At 39.0% G+C, this 20,827-nt stretch overlaps 1 long non-coding RNA gene across 2 annotated transcripts in view; it reads right to left on the bottom strand.

Moving 5' to 3' along the window:
* LOC102963466 overlaps positions 1-20,827 on the bottom strand; it is a 37,500-nt gene that overhangs the window by 15,405 nt on the left and 1,268 nt on the right. For both annotated transcript variants that reach the window (XR_006217037.1, XR_006217036.1), the window contains exons 2-3: positions 20,399-20,486; positions 5,534-5,616 (exon numbers count right to left, since the gene is read on the bottom strand). This is a non-coding gene — a long non-coding RNA (uncharacterized LOC102963466). The remainder of the gene's footprint in view (positions 1-5,533; positions 5,617-20,398; positions 20,487-20,827) is intronic.

Here is a 20,827-nt window from a genome sequence, read left to right as displayed (position 1 = left end):
ATTTAAGTCTCTTTTTATTGAAGCCAGTTGAATGCTGTCTTATCCGCATTAAGGGGGCTAGGGCTGCTCCCGGCTACAATTAGATTTTTATGCCACCTGGGCATAGAAGCTCACTTCATTTCCAATGTCCCACCATTCCGGTAGAGTTTTTACTTTGAAGTTCACAATTAATTTGGGGCCAGCAAACTATTAGATGAAAGGGAAACTACACTGGTACATAACAGTAAAATACTAGCTGGGTTACAGGGAAAGGCCAGTGCAAGAGACACGGGGACTAATCAGCTGTGGGAGGTATGTCCCCAAGCGTCTCAGCTCAAACAACTGAAATTGTTCCTATAACTCCCCTTGCTGGCCAAAACGAAGAGTGACACAAGAAAAAAAAAATCTGCACACTTCCTGCTCTCCCTGATACCTCCTCTCTCTCTCACTGCATATCTGAATACCTCAAGGTTAGAAAAAAAAAAATGGTAAGAAAAAAATCTAGCGTGAAGGGACTAAAATCGATAGCTTTACTTGCCATGTTTTTGATGGATCAGCTATTCAAGCAGGAAATGCACTTTCCCGCTTTGATGAAGAAGAAAGTATCCTCCCCAGTATGACAGTGTTCATGGCATTCACCTTCGCTTACCTCATAAGCAAGAACAGAAGTTACGTAGGCAAGGTTTACATCCATAGCACCAGGGAATCTAGCTATTTCAAAGCCATGACATCCAGCTCATCTCACACATACTGTGTGAAAATGGATTGTATTTGTTGAATCTGGCACTAATTGTGATGAATTGCAAACACAAGAGTACCATCAATTCAATTATCTTACTGAAACGACATTTTTAATTCAGAAAGAAAATTCCTGCAACATATACGTGTTAAGAAATGGAACACTGGCACTGTACTCAATTTACTTAATCTTAGGGAAAGGTGACATGGGGAAGACAGTCCACCGACTACACAGATTTCTGACAGTTCTATTGTTTAGAGGCTTTGGAAGGTATAAGCAGGTTTCAGCTATAAAAGCTCATTGTCCTTTGAAATTAAAGTGATAGTTCCTGTGCCCTACAGTATTTTCTTATAACAGCAGATTTGTTTTCTTGCTGTTCCGCCATCAGTAACAATCCCATCTCTAGGTGAGCTTCTAAGGATATCCATAAACAAATTCTGTATAATCCAGAAAGAGTCTTCTTCTTGGTGGGAAACTACTCCAGAAATTATGTGTATTTGAAGGCCATTTTGAGATTTTACATTAACTCTCTGAAGTTTCCCCTGTGTTATTTAGTACTTCTTTTCTCATGTTTATTTTTGAGAGACAGAGCGAAAGTTGGGGAGGGGCAGAGAGAGAGAGGGAGACACAATCCAAAGCAGACGCCAGGCTCTGAGCTGTCAGCACAGAGCCCGATGTGGGACTCGAACCCATGAACCTGGAGATCATGACCTGAGCCAAAGTTGGACGCTTCATCAACTGAGCCACCCTGGTACACTGTGTTATTTAGTACTTCTCTGTTCTAATAATTTGCAAAATGATGTTTTAATGGCAATTATATTCGCTATTGATGAACTACAGTTCCTCAATGATATTCATTGGTGATGGTTCATCAGTTAGCTAATGCTAAGCAAAAGATTTTCAAATATCAGATCATTCCCACTAAAATGTTAAAAAACTGTCTATTCCTGCTTCACCTCATTTATGCCGTGTGTTTAACAATGATGCTAAATTCTTCTGATGACACTGGGCATCGAATCTTTAACATAGGATGTCTAAAACAAGGACAACAATATAGTCTTTGATGGTCGGACCAAACTGGAGCATTGAATAAGACTGAGGGGCTTGGATCTAGATGATGCATTCCAAAAGCGGCATTGCCAAATGGGAGAGCTTACTTGCAAAAATGAGACCAGGACAGTAAGGGCACTCGGAGCACATAATACCAGGAAAACATGACTCCTTCACCTTGTCCTTACCCACCACCTTCTCCTATCTTCACCTCTTTCCCTTTACAGTTTGAGGTGCCGTGGCCCATTACTGCAGCTACTTTCTTGCAAACAGCTTCATTATCCTTGCTCCATTTACTTCTTCCATCACAACTGCCAGGCAAGAGAATGGCTCTGAATCAAACCACCTATCTACTTCTCTGCTGAGATCCCCAGGCTACTGAGCTCATGGGAGAAATCATACAACTGCATGCATCACATTGATTCTACCATAGACCAGTAGTCTCCAACCTCAGCACAGCCTGGTAATCATTCAGCATTTCCCTAAGTGGTTCTTTTTGCCATGCTCCACAGAATTCAACCTCTCTTCATTTTCCCTGAACCTCTGACACCGGCATTCAATCTTCCCTTCTACCCAAAAGACAGAACGGTGCTATTGGGTTAGGTACTCCTTCACTTTTATACCCTGGCCAGTGGTATACTAGTAAATGACCAATAACTGACTCTTTGGGGGTTTGGGGTGTGAGGAAGTTCTGATTTATAGTGTTGATCAGTTTCCATGGTGTAAATATTCCCACAGTGGCTGAATTCAAGCTTTTGATGTATACTAGCCAGCTCTCAAAATTTCTGAAAATTTAACTATTGGCTGCCATGAGCTAGTAGAAGCTGGGTCCTGCACACACTGCATGATGCCCAGAAATTTAAATAGGTACAGAACATCTCCTTCTTCACCCTCTGTTATAGGAGATGTCTCTCCTATTCTCCAATCTAAAGTGAAAGGCTCCCTCCTGCCTTCTATAAGTATCTTTTTCTATTAAAATCCTTCTCTTGGGGCGCCTGGGTGGCTCAGTTGGTTGAGCGTCCGACTTCAGATCAGGTCATGATCTCATGGTTCATGGGTTCAAGCCCTGCATCGGGCTCTGTGCTGACAGCTCGAAGCCTGCAGCCTGCTTCAGATTCTGTGTCTCCCTCTCTCTCCGCCCCTCCCCTGCTCATGCTCTGTCTCTCTCTGTCAAAAATAGATAAACATTTAAAAAAAATTTTTTAATCCCTCTCTTGTGCATTTTCAACTTCCCCCTCTTTATTGGCTAATTTCTTTTTTTATCTTTTTGTCATTCAATTACCTAACTCTCTCCCATGCTTTTCATTTAAGGAAACTTCATTTGATTCCACATTTCTGTCCAGCGATGTTGCAGACCCACTTCTCCAAAGAATTGTTTCCATTGTCTTCTCTTCAGATCACTCATCTACTTACTGGAATCTGGGTTTCCACTGAAATCTCGAAGTTCCTTGTTACTAGATTCAATAGAGAATTCTCAGTCCTTCTTCTACTGACTTCTCTTTCAGCATCTGACACATTTGACCACTTCTTCCTCTCCTTGGCTTCTGGGACACAATGGTTCTCTGATTCTACTCCTTCCTCTTGGCTTCGGTCTCCTATGCAGCCTCCTCCCTTTTGTCCTTTTCTTACTTGTTGGTGCTCCTCATTATTTTATTCTGAGATCCCTCTCTTCTCATTCTACTTGCCCAGGACTTCATCTCCTCCCAGGCCTTCAATTACCATCCCTAAATTGATGATGACTCACTGATCCATGGCTCTAGGACATTCCTTCTCCTGAACTTTAGACATGTACTACCCACTGCCTGCTAGACATATTCTTTTGGCTATCTCCAGAGGCACCTCAAGTTTAACATTTCTAACACGGAAATCTCCCCAGATCTCCTCCCCTTCTGTGCTCTCAGCTCAGTGAATGACTGTAAGTTGCCCATGCCAGAATAATACTCGAATCCCTCTAATATCTCATAGCCAGCAATCACAAAGTCCTGATGATTCCACTTCCAAAGTATCTCTTCCATCTCTCTACCTCTTATCATCCACAGGGCTACCAGCCTGGTTCAGTCACATTATCTCTCCAAACTAGTCTCCTTGCCTCCAGGCTTGCCTCATCCTAATCATTCTCCATTCTGCAGTGATCTCTTAAAAACAAATCTGATCGTGTCACTTGCTTCCCTAATCACTTCTGTTGCTTCTCCACTGTTTCTAGGACAGAGACCAAACTCTAATATGACCTATGAGTCTCTGTGTGGTCTGACCCCCGTTTCCAAGCCTCTCCTTGCCTCCTACCTTGTTCCCATTGATCTAAATATTTTTCAGTTCCTAAACATGTTATGAGCTGTTTCATCTCTGGGCCTTTGAATATATGGTTTACTTTGCTGGGAACACCATAATTTACTTCCTGCTGCTTCCCATCCCTCTACCTCTGACTCTTACTCATTGTTAGAAGTTGTTCCCTACATAAGTGCCACTGACCCAGTTCTCTTCACTTTTGTAACCATTGCATTTAACCGTTGCATTTAACCATTGCATTTAACACAATGATTGTTTTGTTGCCTTGTCTCCTTCATAGGTAAATAATCTCCATAAGGACAGGAACTATGTCTATGCTCTTCACCACTGTATCCCCACTGATTTTAATCAAGAAACCACATGTCCTTAACATCACTCCACATCTCCCCCACCCCCAGCCCCTGGCAACCACTAATCTACTTTCTGTCTCTCAGGAATTCACCCCCCTAGGTAAGTTTGTGGTAAGAAATATTTAGCCTGGACCTATATAAGAATATTAAGTTAGTGATTCATGGCAAATTCATGGCACCCTCTTGTGCCTTATTTTCCTTAACTTTGAAAGGATGCCTACTTATTCAAGAACAAAGTCCATAAGATGGTCTGCAGTGTTTAATAAACCACCTATATATCACTTGATTTCCTGTGCAATTTTGTATTGCTCCGTTTCCTATCTCTTGTTTTGGTTAATTCATAGAATTTTCAATTTCATGAGTGTTGGCTTCTGTTGCTAGAAGCAAAGCTTCTCATTATGCTTTGAAGAATCTCCCATTCTGCCAAGCTGGCTCCTTGGGTCCCTGCCTTCTGCTTAATTCCTCCTTGTGCTCTAAAATAGGAGTTTCATCCATTCTGATCTCAAGGAATTTGGATCCCTGCAAGTTAACATTTTGAAACTTGTCTTACATACAAAGTTGTATTGCTCTCATTCAAAACCTATCTTTTGGGGTGCTTGGGTGGTTCAGTCGGTTGAGCATCTGACTCCAGATTTCAGCTCAGGTCATGATCTCACTGTTCCTGGGATCCAGTCCTGCACCTGCTTGGGATTCTCTCTCTCCCTTTCTCTCCACCCTTCCTCTCATTTGCTTGTAAGTGCACACGAGTTCTCTCTCTCTCTCTCAAAATAAGTAAACATTTTTTAAAACCTATCTTTTAATTAAGACATTTTTAGGTTTTTAGTTTTTGTTTTCAGAAACAGGTAATTAAAAATAATAAAAAATAATAGATATTATTTTAAGGGAGAGATACATCTACCATCTCCAAGAACTTCATGGCTGCTTTATGAATTGTAAATGGAGAGAAAGGCTAATGAATCCAACTATTTCCCAAGGATCATATTTAACATTAATTGAGACTATGAGGTACCAGGGACAATGCTAAAATCTTTTTTTCCATTACTTCATTTAAACTCAGGGCAACCCAACAAAGTAGGAATATTGCTACCGTCCTTTTACAGGTAAAGGAAACAGAGATTAAATGACTCACCCAACGTCAGACAGCTAGTAACTAAAGATGAGGACCTTGGTGGTTCTCTGAACTATAGACTCCAAAATCCAATATTGTTCTTCCTGGGAGAAAAAATTAATTGTAAAGTTAAATGGTAGTTTAATCTCATACTGTTTATCCTGAAAAATAGCATTAACTTCTGATTTTAAATGTTTACAGCATCGAATTTGAATATTTTCTTGATAATAGAAAAATATAAATATCTATGTATGTTTTGTTTTGTTTTTATTTGAGAGAGAGAAAGCACAGCAAGGGAGAGGGGCAGAGGGAGAGAGAGAATCTTAAGCCGGCTCTGCTCTCAGCCCAGAGCCTGACACGGGGTTCCATCCCACGACTCTGGGATCACAGTCTGAGTTGAAATCAAGAGTGGGATGCTCAACCGACTGAGCCACCTAGGTGCCCCTAAATATGTCTGTATGTTTAAATATGGGCTGTTTGAGAAACGCTTGTGCTTCCTAACCACCAATTTCATTGCTTCTCCATTTGGAGTGTTCACACGGTATCACAGGATAGGACTGAACCCGGGAGGTAGAACAGTGAAAAAGACCAGCTCTTAAGATGACTAAAATCCCTCTTATTTCCTTCCCATACATAACACTAGATGCATATAGCTAAATTGTGTCTTATTTTCCTTTTTGTAATAATTTCAATTATCACAATTTGAATGCTTGGCCCATAGTAGGCACTCACTAATTATCTACTGAATGAATTGATTTGCCCTTTTTTGGAACTCTATGGCATTTACTTCCTAAAGTCAGGACCTGCAAAAAGAGAAGCTTAACACCAAAGAATACTAAGAGACATTCAGCATTATAATTTTAGGAGTTTGTACATTCCACTCAGTCTTAAATATATGCCACATTTGCTCTCTAACTGCTTTAGCTATGTTAGTCTTGTTTCCTTAACCAGATTTTAAGCAAGGACTGTTATTCAATTCTTATCTGAGCCTCGTGGAGCCTAGCACAGTGCTGGTCTTAGATAGTCTATCAAAATGCACATCACATTCTCTTACAAATAGTAATGGCTTAACAAATATCCGTTAATATGGTTATGAAAATTATTTTCAAGGGACGCCTGGGTGGCTCAGCTGGTTGAGTGTATGACTGTTGGTTTTGGCTCAAGTCATGATCTCACAGCTCTGTGGGTTTGAGCCCCATGTCCGGCTCTGCCCTGGCAGTGTGGAGCCTGCTTGGGATTCTCTCTCTCTCCCCCTCCCCCACTTGTGCTGTCGCTCTCTCTCTCTCTCAAAATAAATAAACTTAAAAAATTTATTTTCAAGTTGACAAATTTTGTTGGAACCAACAGCCTCTTTCCTTCTAATTTTCATAAATCGCAACTTCATTTTTTTCCCCCAGGTTAACGTAAGTGTAGTAAACAAATTATAATTTTGTAATTTATAAATTTTATAATTTATAAAATTTTAAGCCAAGTAAATATACAAAGTGTAATAGCATTATAAAGAATTTCTCTGCTGTCATCTATATGTTTATAAACCAGGCAAAATTAATTTGATTGCGTGGTCTAAATGGGTTTGATCTTAGCCATATACTAGCATTTTTTTTTCCATACAACTTTTGATTGAAATATAATTCAAATGCTTAAAATTCAACTTTTTAAAAGTATACAACTCAGTGGTTTTAGTTATTCACAAAGTTGTCAACCCATCACCACTATCTAATTCTAGAACATTTTCATCACCCCAGAAAGAAATCCCATATCCATTAGCTGTCATTCCTCCTTCCCCCCAACCCATGGCAACCACTAATCTACTTTTTTTCTCTGTGGATTTGCCTATTTTGGACATTTTGTTTAAATGGAATTATACAATACGTGGCCTTTCTTTTTTCTTTTTTTTTTTTAGTTTTATTCATTTAAGTAATCTCTATACCCAAAATGCGGCTCTAACTCATGACCCCGAGATTACGAGTCACATGTTCTTCTGACTGAGCCAGCCATGCTCCCCCTATCGTGTCTGATTTCTTTTACTGGAGTGATGCGTTTAAGGTTCATTATGTTGTATTATGTATCAGTTCTCCATTCTTTTTTGTGATCAAATAATATTCCATTGTACAGATAAACTACATTTTGCTTACCTAGTCATCAGCTGATGGGCATTTGGATTGTTTCCACCTTTTTAGTGCTGCTATGGACATTCATATACAAGTTTTTGTTTGAACACCTTTTTTTCAGTTCTCTTGGGGTATATATACCTACAAAAGGAATTGCTGAGTAAAATGGTAATATTATGTTTAAGTTTTTGAGGAACTACTAATCCGTTTTCCAAAGCAACTGCACCATTTTACATTCCCACCAGCAGAGTTTAAGGATTCCAATTTCTCTATATCCTCCCTAACACTTACTATTTTCTTTCTTTTTCTTTTTTCTTTTTTTTTTTTTAATTCTAATCACTCTAGTAGTGTGAAGTACTTTCTCATTATGGTTTTGATTTGCATTTCCCTATTGACTACTGATGTTGAGCATCTTTTCATGTGCTCTTTGGCCCTTTGTATATTTTCTTTGGAGAAATGTCTGCAGATCCTTTGTCTATTTTTTAATTGGGTTATTTGTCTTTATTTTTGAGTTGTAAGAATTCTTTATAAATTCTGTATACAAGTCTCATATGAGACATATAATTGTAAATATTTTATGCTGTTCTATGGGTTGTCTTCATTTTCTTGATAGTAACCTTTTACAACACTAAAGTATTTACTCTTGATGTTGTATATTTAAATTTTTGGTGAACTCCAATTTATCTAATTTTTTGCTATCTATTTTAGTTGCTTATGCTTTTGGTGTCATACCTAAGAAATCATTACCAAATACAAGACCACAAATACTTACTCCTGTGTTTTCTTCTAAGAGTTTCATTGTTTTAGCTCTTACATTTAGGTTTTGATTCATTTTGTGTTAATTTTTTTTTTAAGAATTGCATTTTATTGAAATTTTTTTAAATTTATTTTTGAGAGAGAGAGAGAGAGAGAGAGACAGCACATGAGTAGGGGAGTAGCAAAGACAGAGGGAGTCACAGAATCCGAAGCAGGCTCCAGGCTCTGAGATGTCAGCACAGAGCCCCACACAGGGCTCAAACCCATGAACCATGGGATCATGACCTGAGCTGACATCAGACACTTGACCAACAGAGCCACCCAGGTGCCCCTGGGTTAATTTTTGTGTGTGGAACATGCATTAACATGTGTGATCATATGCACTATCTATTGAAGTTCGTACAGAAGTAGTTCAAAGGATTACAGATATAAGCAGTGGGAAGTGACAGTTTTCAAGTAATCAGAACTCACAGCAAATATATTTAATCTTTAAAAAAATTAATCTGAAATTTTCCTAGCTTGAGGGTAATAAGTGAAAATATAATAACACAACTTCCTTTGTATATTACATTAAACACAGTAGCTTTTTCGTAGCATTTGCTTAATCTTTATCAACAGATATTCCTTCTGTAATATTTCTGGCAGGTAAGAGAAATTTTGATACATTTGATACATGTTTGTTCAGAAACATAGCTAAATTTAAGTTGTTCTGTTCAAATGAAGGAGAAAGAAAGAATGAGCAAGATTAGAACTACTTCCCTATTCAGAAGCAGAGTAATGTCAGGTATCTGTTCATCAGACCTCCTGAATGCCTTTCCTGAACAGACATTTCAATTTGAAAGAATTTTAACAACAGTCTCAACTGCATGCCCAGAGAAATGGAACAGACAGCAGGAGTTTTCAAGAAAAGAACAAAGAGACAAAAATCAAGCAGGTTTGCCAACAGTAGGTCCCTTTGTTTGAAACAACATGAGGACTTTGTAGCAATTCCATCTTAGAAGTTTTCTATAAACCAGAGTTTGAAATTCATCTTGGGGATGAGGGCACTGTTAAATTACTGGGGTCAAATGTATCACAGTTACGTTAACATTGCTTATTTTCCAGAATCATAATTTATAGTAATTCTCCATTAAATTCAGGTTTCTGAGAAAACAAAATTGAAATGATTTTACAAAGTACATTCTCCTAAAGGAGAGATTGATTGCCTGATTGATTCATTGATTGATTACTGCCCCCAAGGAGAGTTTGTTTTGAAAAATTAATTAAAAACTAGAGTTAGAGAGGTTTTTCCTAGAGATTGAAATGGAAGTTATTTTTAGTTTTTTAATAAAATTAGGAAGATTGGCTGTAGGACATTGGTGGCTCCTGAAATTTAATTCACTTCATGTTGTCAAATGCCCTTTCAGTCATTGTACCTTTCATCCTCAAAAGAAAATCTCTTTCAGCAACTACAGGTGAGAACGTTTTGATATGGCACATATACAAAATCATATGTGGCGCTGAGGTTGTTCTTTGGGGACAGTGGTGCCCAATCTTTTCTCACTCTCATTCTAGTTGAAATTTAAAATGCTTTGTTATCAGAAGGTTTTTCCATTTAAGGTTGGCAGCAATTTGACAAGACCATAGACTCAAGCGTGCCTTTGCTGGGGAACGATCGCTGTGCGTTTTCTTGCATCGTGACAGTTGGTGAGTGTGCCTTTCCTTGGATTCTCTGAAATGATTTCCGGTGACACTGGCTTGTTTTTGACCTGAAGACATACTGTGGTCTTGCTTTTCAAACTGGGGTACCAGTGTAAGCTTTGTGATGGCAGAAACTGCCTTGTCGCTGCTATGGCCCCAATGTCTAGAATACTGTCTGTCATGGTGCTCAAATAGTTATTGAATAAAAGAGAAGAGGAAGAAGGAGGAGGGAGGGAAAGAGATGCAGAGACAAAGAAGAAGGGAGGAAGAAGAGAAAAGAGGAAGAGGAAGAAAAAAGAGGAAAGAAAAAAAGAAGCAGAAGTAAAAGAACTGGTGGCGGAAGGGGAAGGAATTGATAGCACATCACAAGGAATATGTGGGTGTGAGGTGGGGAGGAGGGAGGCAAAGCTAGAGGAAAAACATAGGGAAGGTCAATGTTGCCCAAGGAAGCGAGATGGGGAAGAGAAGATTACATCAAAATAAATAAAGAGGCACCTGGGTGGCTCAGTCGGTTAAGCATCAGACTCTTGGTTTCTGCTCGGGTCATGATCCCGCGGTTCGTGAGTTCAAGCCCCATGTCAGGCTCTGTGCGACAGCATGAGGACTGCTTGGAGTCCTCGCTCTCCCTCTCTCTCTGCCCTTCTCTTGCTTGCTCACATGTGCATGCTCTCTCTAAAAATAAATAAAATAAACTTAAAAAGAATTTAAAATAAATATAGATATGTGGAGGAAGATGCAAAATTTGCATTAGGCAATAAATTGCGTTCCCTGCTTCCACAGACTCATAGACTCTCAGTCTCATAGACTCACAGACTCATAGAATCTCAAGTTGGGAAGGCATCGAAGAAGTCATTCTGTCACATCAGCCATATCTGATCCCTCAATCCAAGATTGGTGAACTTTTTCTGAAGAAAGTAAGATATTTTAGGTTTTGAAGGGCATAGTCTCTATCACAACTGCTCCATTATGCCATTGTAGCATGAAAAGACCATACACATACACGGTATGTTAGAAAAAAAAATGTGTACAGCCTTGTGTCAACAAAAAACAGGTGGCGGGACAGATTTGGCCTGTGGGCTATATAGTTTGCTGACCATACCTGCATATTTTCTACAATATTCTGACAATGCTTATCACCTCTGTCTGCATCTGCAGTGACAGGGAACACACTTCTTTTCAAGGAAGACTGTTCCATTTTTGTATGATTGTGGTTATAGAAAGGCATTCTTTATATTGAGTAAAAATATGCTTTTGGTGTTATTATGGACTGAATGTTTGTGTCTCCCTAAAATCTGTACATTGAAATTTAATCTCCAGTGTGATGGTATTTGGAGGAAAGACCTTTGGGAGATAAGGAGGTCATGAGAATAGGGTCCTCATGAATGGAATTAGTGCCTGTGTAAGAGGACAGAGGGCCAGCTTACTTTTACACAACAAGAAATCAGTAGTCTGCAACCCAGATGACGGCTTTCACCAGAACCTAACCATGCTGGCACTGTGATCTGGGATTTCCAGTCTCCAGACTGTGAGAAAGAAATTTCTAAGCCACCCAGTCCGTGGTACTTTGTTACAGCAACCTGAACTAAGCCAAGTACTATCTTAGTGTTTATTTGTTTGTCATTGTTGTTTAAGATACTCTAACCTAATGATTTAGTACATGGTACTTTTTTTTTAAGATAGCTTCTGCTTCTAGTTAACATGGAGTAACAAGAATGTGATTTACTCACCCGTCTGAAACAACTAAAAACACTGAACAAAATGTAGGGAACAAGATTCAAGGAAACAAGCATTCAAGATCCTGACAGTAGGCAACAAAGGACAGTGATCTCTGCCGGATAGGAAACAAATGAGGGAAGACTATAGCTGCCTCCAGCTTATTGCCTAGAGTGAATTTCCAGGACTCAGCTAACTGGGAGCCCGAGGGGAGCCCAGCCATCTCTCTGAGTTGAGGAGATGGGGGTGCAAGTTTGAGGGAGCCAAGGCCAGTAGCACTCGCAGAGCAAAGCACAGGGTCAGAGAGCGTGGCCCAGAGGGACAACTCTGGAGATGAGCAGAGGGGCCCCTTTAGTATTTGGCTGAGTGCTGCTCAGTGAATGTGTGTGAGGAAATTACCCAAGGTCAGGGAAAGAACCACCTGAAGAGATTACAGGGAAGAGTAAACAGTTCTTGGAGCTCGTCAAAGGCCAGAAATAGTTCCTGTTCCTAACAGCCAGATTGGAAAACCTCAGAATTCACAGATACGGTGTAGAATACTAAGATAAGTCTTGCCTCAGTAATGGGGGGAAATTATTCCCAGGCCAAATGCTGCTCTGGTCATGGATAAATGAACGTCAAAGTTAGATCTGAAAGGATCTAAGTGTTTCCAATATGTTTTTCTCTATACATAACTACCCATGATAAATTTTAATTTATAAATCAGGCACAGTAAGAGATTAACAATAACTAAAAATTCAATAGAACAATTATAAAATATACCGTAATAAAAGTTATTTGAACGTGGTCTCTTTCAAAACATCTTGTTGTACTGTACTCACCTTTATTACGATAATGTGAGATGATAAAATGCCTACGTGATGAGATGTAGTGAGGTGAATGACACAGACCCTGTGACATAGTAGTAGGCTATTATTGACACTCTGACAGTATGTCAGAGTGTCATCTGCTTCTGGACCTTCGTTGACCAAAGGTAATTAAAACTGCAGAAAGGGTGGGGCTCCTGGGTGGCTCAGTTGGTTAAGTGTCCGACTCTTGATTTCAGCTCAGGTCATGCTCTCAAGGTTTGTAGGTTCGAGCCGCACATCAGGCTCTGTGCTCTCTCTCCCCCTCTCTCTTTCTCTGCCCCTCCCTCACTCACACTCTCTCTCTCTTTCAAAAATAAATAAACAGGGGCGCCTGGGTGGCGCAGTCGGTTAAGCGTCCGACTTCAGCCAGGTCACGATCTCGCGGTCCGTGAGTTCGAGCCCCGCGTCGGGCTCTGGGCTGATGGCTCGGAGCCTGGAGCCTGTTTCCGATTCTGTGTCTCCCTCTCTCTCTGCCCCTCCCCCGTTCATGCTCTGTCTCTCTCTGTCCCAAAAATAAATAAAAAACGTTGAAAAAAAAATTTAAAAAAAAAAATAAATAAACAAACGGGGGGAAAAAAAACAAACCCTGCAGAAAGTGAAACAATGGAAAAGGGGAGACTTCTGTAAATAAATGGTGAGAATACCCAGCCATAGATCATCCTTGCATTCTGAGAGCACTCAATCCAGAGTGAACCCTGCTTCCTGGGACTCTACCACAAATCACAAACTACAGCCCCAATCCTATCACAGGTCTTTTTTATACCCTGTTCCCCATGGTGTGCATTCCCCCTCACTGCAATGAGTGATAAACACAACCTCTTCAACTGTTGATGTGTTCTTGGTGGCTTTGACTGGAAGGCATTGCTATTTCAAATATATTATTTAGTGTAATCTTCATAACAAGAGCATAAGCCTGAGTTTACAGAGGATCCTAAGGTGCCTGGAGGTTAATTTAATTAGAATTACAAGCATAAAGAGACAAATCAGGGATTTTAACACAGGCTTTTTGTATGTTCCTCACTATGTTGAATGACTGAAGATGGGGAGCAAGACAAAGAAGAAAATAGGGGCACCTCGGTGGCTCAGTTGGTTAAGTGTGCGACTTCAGCTCAGGTAATGATTTTGCGGTTTATGGGTTTGTGCCTGCATTGGGCTCTGTGCTGACAGCTCAGAGCCTGGAGCCTGCTTCAGATTCTGTCTCTCTCTCTCTCTCTCTCTCTCTCTTTCTCTCTCTCTCTGCCCCTCCCCTGCTCACACATTGTCTCTCTCTTTCTCACAATTAAACATTAAACAGCAACAACAAAAAAATTTTTTAAGAAAAAATAAAGATATTCAAAAAGAGACAAAAGATCTTTTTTCTCCTGTTCTTTAACAGTCACTTTCATGGAGCAACATCTCCATCTTGTGATATGTTATAATGCAAGTTTGTAACTAATTGGATTTTACAACTATAGTCAATCATTCGATGCAACCAAGATTTAAAAGAATTATTTTGCTATTTGCGCTATAGGCAAAATAAAATTAAGCCATTCAATTAAAAACCACAACTAATGAGAAAAGAAATGTTTTTTATTGTTATCTATGGTACTTTTTTTCCCCTGAGAGATTACCCTATTGTATGCTTTCACTTTAAAATAATGTCCTTGGGTTGCCTGGGTGGCTCAGTCAGTTAAGCAGGTGACTCTTGATTTCAGTTCAGGTCATGATTTCATGTGGGATCGAGCCCTGTGTTGGGCTCCACAATGAATGTGGAGCCTGCTTGGGATTCTCTCTCCTTCTCTCTATCTCTCTCTCTGTCCCTGCTCTGTTCCCTCTCTCTCTCTCAAACTAAATAAATAAATAAACAATTTTTTAAATGTTAAATGTTGGGATGCCTGGGTGGCTCAGTCGGTTAAGCATCTGACTTCGGCTCAGGTCATGATCTCACAGCTTGTGGGTTCAAGCACCATGTCAGGCTCTGTGCTGACGGCTCAGAGCCTGGAGCCTGCTTCGGATTCTCCCACTCTCTGCCCCTGCCCTGGTTGCGCTCCGTGGGTCTCTCTCTCTCTTGAAAATTAACATTAAAAAAATTTTTTTGTAAAAAAAAAATAAAATGTTAAATGTCAAAAATAGCATACACAGATATATCCCTTTACTTTTTAAAAGATAAGTAGTATCAGGGTGCTTAGGTGGCTCAGTCAGTTAAGCATCTGACTCTTGATTTCAACTCTGGTCATGACTCACAGTCATGGGATGGAGTCCCATTGTTGGCTCCTGGATGAATGTGGAGCCTGCTTTGGATTCTCTCTCTGCCCCTGCCCCCTTCAAAATAAATAAATGAACTTAAAAAAAAAAAAAAGATAAGTAGTATCTGCAACTAAGGTACTACAGAAGATAAGATGAATTCTTCTGTTTTTCATTCATCAGTTGTAACTGACCTAGATTGCTTAAATATGAGACTGCAGCAGCAGGAAAGAAATAAAGTAGGAAGAACTCATTTAAAAAATGATTAGGAGCCAGATAGAAGATAGAAGGGTGGAAGAAAAACACTTCATGCTGGAGCATGTGAATATAGTAATAAATATATTCCTAAAAAATGGTACTGTCTGAATTTTAAGAAAATGTTTTCTAAGTTGCTTGAAAGAGTATAACTGAAAGTTTAAGACAAAGTAGCATTGGCATATGGAGCAAGTATTGTACAGACAGACTTACACTAAAAAAATTATTTGTTGATTTTCTAAAATTCAAATTTAACTGAACAGCCCGTATATATAATCTGGCAACCCTAACTGTACATCCGTTAAAAAAAATAAGAAAAAAAGCATAGACAACTCATCAGTTTACCAGCAGATGGCTCTCTGAATCTAGTTTAGAATAAGATAGTATACTTAAACCTAGTGATGAGTCCTTATTGTCTCAGAGTTTTTGTTGTTTTGAGTGTTTCATTGGTCTGGTGTGATTGGGTCTGGTGTGGTGGGGGAGTGGGAAATTTTTATTTAGTTATATAAAAACATAAAATATCTTTTTTCACCATTTCATATGACTCTTCATGATCCTTAACTTTAGAATATGAAAAGGAAATAATAATTTAATTTGCAATATTTTTTCTTTTATATTTGTGCAAGCATTTATTTTTTATTTAAAATTTTTTTAAGTAGGTTCCACACCCAGGGTAGAGCTCAACACAGGGCTCAAACTCACAACCTAATCTACCTGAGCTGAGATCAAGAGTCTGACATTTAACCAACTGAGCCACCCAGATGCCCCTATTTGCTCAAGCATTTAAATGCTAAGGCAACATGTATAATTTCAGTGAAAAGTGACTCTGACATTTCACAAAGTAATTCTGTGCCTATTGTTTTATGTATTTTGAGCTTTGGGTCAGGGATCTCCATAAAACCATACCTTTACCTCTTTCATGCATTCTGATTTGCTAGGATATTCTAACACTGAGGCATGAGCGTTGTTTCAATTTAAAACACACATCCAGAGCTCCCAATGAAATCACTGATTCAGCAGAATTTTGACTTGCCACAATTTTACTAAGCTTTTGCCAATGCCAAAATGTCTTGATATGTTCAAGTCTATGACTTACTTTCTAAGAAAAAGTATTCTAGAAATAATTATTGTCTTCAAATCTATTTTGTCTGATAATGGCAGTCACTCAAGCCTGTCTTTTGGTTCTCGTTTGCATGGCTTTGATTTTTTTATCTTTTCACTTTCAACCTATTTGTATCTTTGAATCTAAAATATGTCTCTTGTAGCCAGGATATAGTTGGATTTTTAAATCCATTCTACTAACCTCTGCTTTTTAATTGAGTATTTAATCCATTTACATTTAATGCAATTACAGATTAGGTAGGATTTATATTCACCATTTTTCTTTTTTTTTTTTCTGTATGTCTTATGTCTTTGTCCTTTTATTCCTCCATTTCTGCCTTCTTTTGCAAAAAAAAAAAAAAACCTTTCAAATAGATATTAAAATTTTTTTTTAATGTTTATGTGTCTTAGATTGAGAGAGAGAGAGAGAGAGGGAGAGATGGAGCACAAGCAGGGGAGAGGCAGAGAGAGGGAAACACAGAATCCAAAGCAGGCTCCAGGCTCTGAGCTGTCCACACAGAGCCCGATGTGGGACTCCAACTCACAAACCGCAAGATCATGACCTGAGCCAAAGATGGACTCTTAACTGACTGAGCCACCCAGGTGCCCCTTGAATAGACATTTTAAATAGACATGGGTAAATAAATATTAAAATAGATATTTAAATATCTTTCCCCTATTGACTTTCTCAGTCTCTTCAAATCCTTCTCCACTTACTTTTTTCTTAGTAAATAAATCATAGACTTCAACATATCAAGAAACAAATACAAAAAAACAAAGAGACTTGCTTGGATTATGCAACTAATGACAACATTAGGACTAAAAAACAGATCTTCTGATTCTATCTAGTTTCAAAGTTCCCACTACCACTGTGCCATGTAAGTGGACTGAGTTCATCTGTGACAAGATCCCTCTAATGTCTTTTTTGCCAGTTTTGAATTTCTTATATTTTCTCCCTCTTGTTTCAGAGGAAGCATTGTTTCTCTAACTCTTTTTTTTCATGTTTATTTATTTATTTTTTTAAATAATTTATTCATTTTTTAGTTTACATCCAAGTTAGTTAACATATAGTGCAACAATGATTTCAGGAGTAGATTCCTTGATGCCCCTTACCCATTTAGCTCATCCCCCCTCCCATACCCCCTCCAGCAATCCTGTTTTCCATATTTAAGAATCCCTTATGTTTTGTACCCCTCTCTGCTTTTATATGATTTTTGCTTCCCTTCCCTTATGTTCATCTGTTTTGTATCTTAAAGTCTTCATATGAGTGAAGTCATATGATATTTGTCTCTGACTGACTTATTTCGCTTAGCATAATACCCTCTAGTTCCATCCACGTAGTTGCAAATGGCAAGATTTCATTCTTTTTGATTGCTGAGTAATACTGTTTTATATATATGTGTGTGTGTGTGTGTGTGTGTGTGTGTGTGTGTGTGTGTGTGTATACCACATCTTCTTTATCCATTCATCCATTGATCGGCATTTGGGCTCTTTCCATACTTTGGTTATTGTTAATAGTGCTGCTATAAACATTGGGGTGCATGTGCCCCTTCGAAACTGCACACCTGTATCCCTTGGAAAAATACCTAGTAGTACAATTGCTGGGTCATAGGGTAGTTTTATTTTTAATTTTTTGAGGAACCTCCATACTATGTTCCAGAGTGGCTGCACCAGTTTGCATTCCCAACTATCTAACTCTTGAATTCAAATCTCTTAACACAGTGTTTCCACAAGTGCAGAGGCAGCACCATTAAAGGTATGGAAGATGGGGCACCTGGGTGGCTCAGTCGGTTGAGTGTCTGACTCTTGGTTTCGGCTCAGGTTGTGATCTCGTAGTTAATGAGTTAGAGCCCCACGTCAGGCTCTGCACTAACAACGCAGAGCCTGTTTGGCATTCTCTCTCTCTCCCTCTTTCTCTGTACCTCCAGCTCTCTCTCTGTCTCTCAAAATAAATAAATAAACTTTAAAAACTAAATAAAAATGTATGGAAGAGGATTTGAAGTGATATCCTGAATTAGTATTGAATAACAAATACACACTGAGAAAGCTGCTTTTATCCAAGGCTCTTTTGATCCTTCTGATGAGGAGAAAGTCTCATTTTTGTATTGGTGTTTAACACCTCTCTACCATTGCCCATTTTCCTTTTTAACTGAGGGAAGTCAACCTTTTTTTTTTTAATTTTCTTTTATGTTTTTATTTTATTTTTGAGAGACAGACACAGTGTGAGCCGTGGAGAGGCAGAGAGAGAGGGAGACAGAATCTGAAGCAGGCTCCAGGCTCCAGGCTCCAAGCTGTCAGCACAGAACCCTACACAGGGCTCAAACTCACTGTGAGATCATGACCTGAGCTGAACTCAGGAGCCCAACCAACTGAGCCACCCAGGTGCCCCGAGAGCAGTCAACCTTAAGCCTGGAGCCTTGATACCCAGCTTCTAACTAGAATTTAATAGTATTATTTCATTTTTGTTGTGATGATTTTCATTTATGGCAATGATACTGATTTTCCATTTATAATTTTCTATTGAAGTAAAACTGTGATCCTGATTTAAAAGAAAATATTGAGTAGGGGAGCCTGGGTGGCTCAGTTGGTTGAGCGTCTGACTCTTGATTTCGGCTCAGGTCATGATCCCAGGGTCAAGCGATCGAGCTCTGCATCAGGCTCCGCACTGAGCGTAGAGCCTGCTTAAGATTCTCTCTCTCTCCCTCTGCTCCTCTCCCCTTCTTATGCATTCTCTCTCTCTAAAAAAAATAATAAAATAAAATAAAATAAAATATTGAGTAAATTGTATAAATGGTAGTATATGGATATGGAAAAATAATCCACTAAGGTGGTGCTTGAATGACCAGCTCTGGGAAAATACTGTGTTGGTGCAATCTATTATAACAGTTGTCTGTCATAACCTTCCTTTCTCCTGGGCCACAAAAGACAGTCAAGGGCTGGGATGATAAGCCTCCTGAACCTCCATTCCCCATTGCATTCCAGGTAACTCAAACTCTTCCTTAGTGCTATGTCATATTTGGCTTCCAAATTTCAGAATGTTGTTTCTAATGGTTCTGTCTCTGAACTGCTAGGGTCTGGACTTTTATTCCTCTCCACTTGCCTCACCCTTCAGGACTCTGCTCCATCCTGGTTGTCTGCTGCTTCCAAATTAAGAAAGATTTTTTTCCCTCCTCTGCAAGTGGTTATGGCTCTTTTGGTTAATCTTTGATGGGCTTGTGCAATCATATTTTGATTTTTCCAAAGGCATCTTTACACTGTCATCTTACCACTTCCTTTTCATGTTGTTTGGGACAAATTTCCACAAGGAGCAGGGAAGAGGACACTTGAGTAATGCTACCCTCTATGATATGCAAAGTATTCCTTCACACCAAGCCTCACCCAGCATCAGAGGATGATGTTCACCCACATCAGAGTGAGTTTCCTGCCTTCTTGGCATCTACCATTCTCTTTTTCTCTGGGATGGGATATTTCAGTACCTGACCATCAGTCTCCAGATGTAGCTTACCCAGGGGGTCTTGGGGATCCTCAGACAAATAGGGCTCCTGATGCCTGCCCTAATACCCCAAAGTTCCCAGTTGGATATGGCTTAGGTCCACAATGGAACACTAGGTAACTTTATAAAAGAATAATGACAAGCATTGTTGCAAAAAAAAAAAAAAAAAAATCAACCATTATTTCTAAGTGGCAATAATTATAAATTGAGTTCTGATGTTTAAAAACACAATTTCATTTCTGTAGTCAGCTTCAATGGAAATGAGCACAGTTTATATGTCCATATTAACTTGAAGCAAGTGAGAAAATGTATTTTGAATACCTACTTGGCTAATATACACTGGCTGCTAGCTACTAGCTACTAGCAAGGAATGTTAATTTACAAATATTTCAAATACTCTACCCCCTGGGGAAAGAAAATCAGTCCTTTAAGTTCTTTTAGTAGAAAGCTCCAGGTAACTAACTTTTAATTTTCTACACCATCTCTGATTTGATGTTCTGATCATATTACAAAGAGCAACTTAAACAAAGACCACACTTTTTACTGCCTTGTTTTCACAGCAGTTGATCCACACACCTATCTCTATGGTGACTTTTGTACTGTCCTCTCTGAGATTTAAGTCCACAATGAGACCATTAACCAGATGTGAGAGGTAAGAAGGATTATACACATGATTAGAGTAAATAGTAACCATGAATTCACTCACCCACAACTGTTGGCTTAAGCTTTACTTTGGGGATGGAGACTCTCATTAAATCTTGTTTTCAGTACAGCGAACTGTCACTTACATTGACCTATCATGGAAAAATAAGAAGTTCCTGAAATTATATTTTAAAAGACAATAGTATTTCAAAGTTTATAGCTAGCTATCGTCTCACATTTTCAGCAAATTTTACTGTGTACTGTGTGATGCATGGTAAAATGTATCATGACCCCTAAGGCATCTTCATATTTGTAATCTTCTGTGCATGTGAAAGACAGTGATATTTTGCTATTATCTGGGCATAAAATGGTATTACATATAATAAAAATAAAAAGAGATAATAAAACTATTTAAGAGTGTGAGTTTTATGGGCTATGTGGTAGCGAGATGACAGAAGGAGGGGGAATACAGTATGTTCACAAATATTTATAA

The sequence above is a fragment of the Panthera tigris genome, chromosome B1 (assembly GCF_018350195.1).
Source record: "Panthera tigris isolate Pti1 chromosome B1, P.tigris_Pti1_mat1.1, whole genome shotgun sequence".
Lineage (NCBI taxonomy): Eukaryota > Metazoa > Chordata > Mammalia > Carnivora > Felidae > Panthera > Panthera tigris.
The sequence above is the reverse complement of the archived record's forward strand: the minus strand, read 5'-3'. Positions and strand labels throughout refer to the sequence as shown.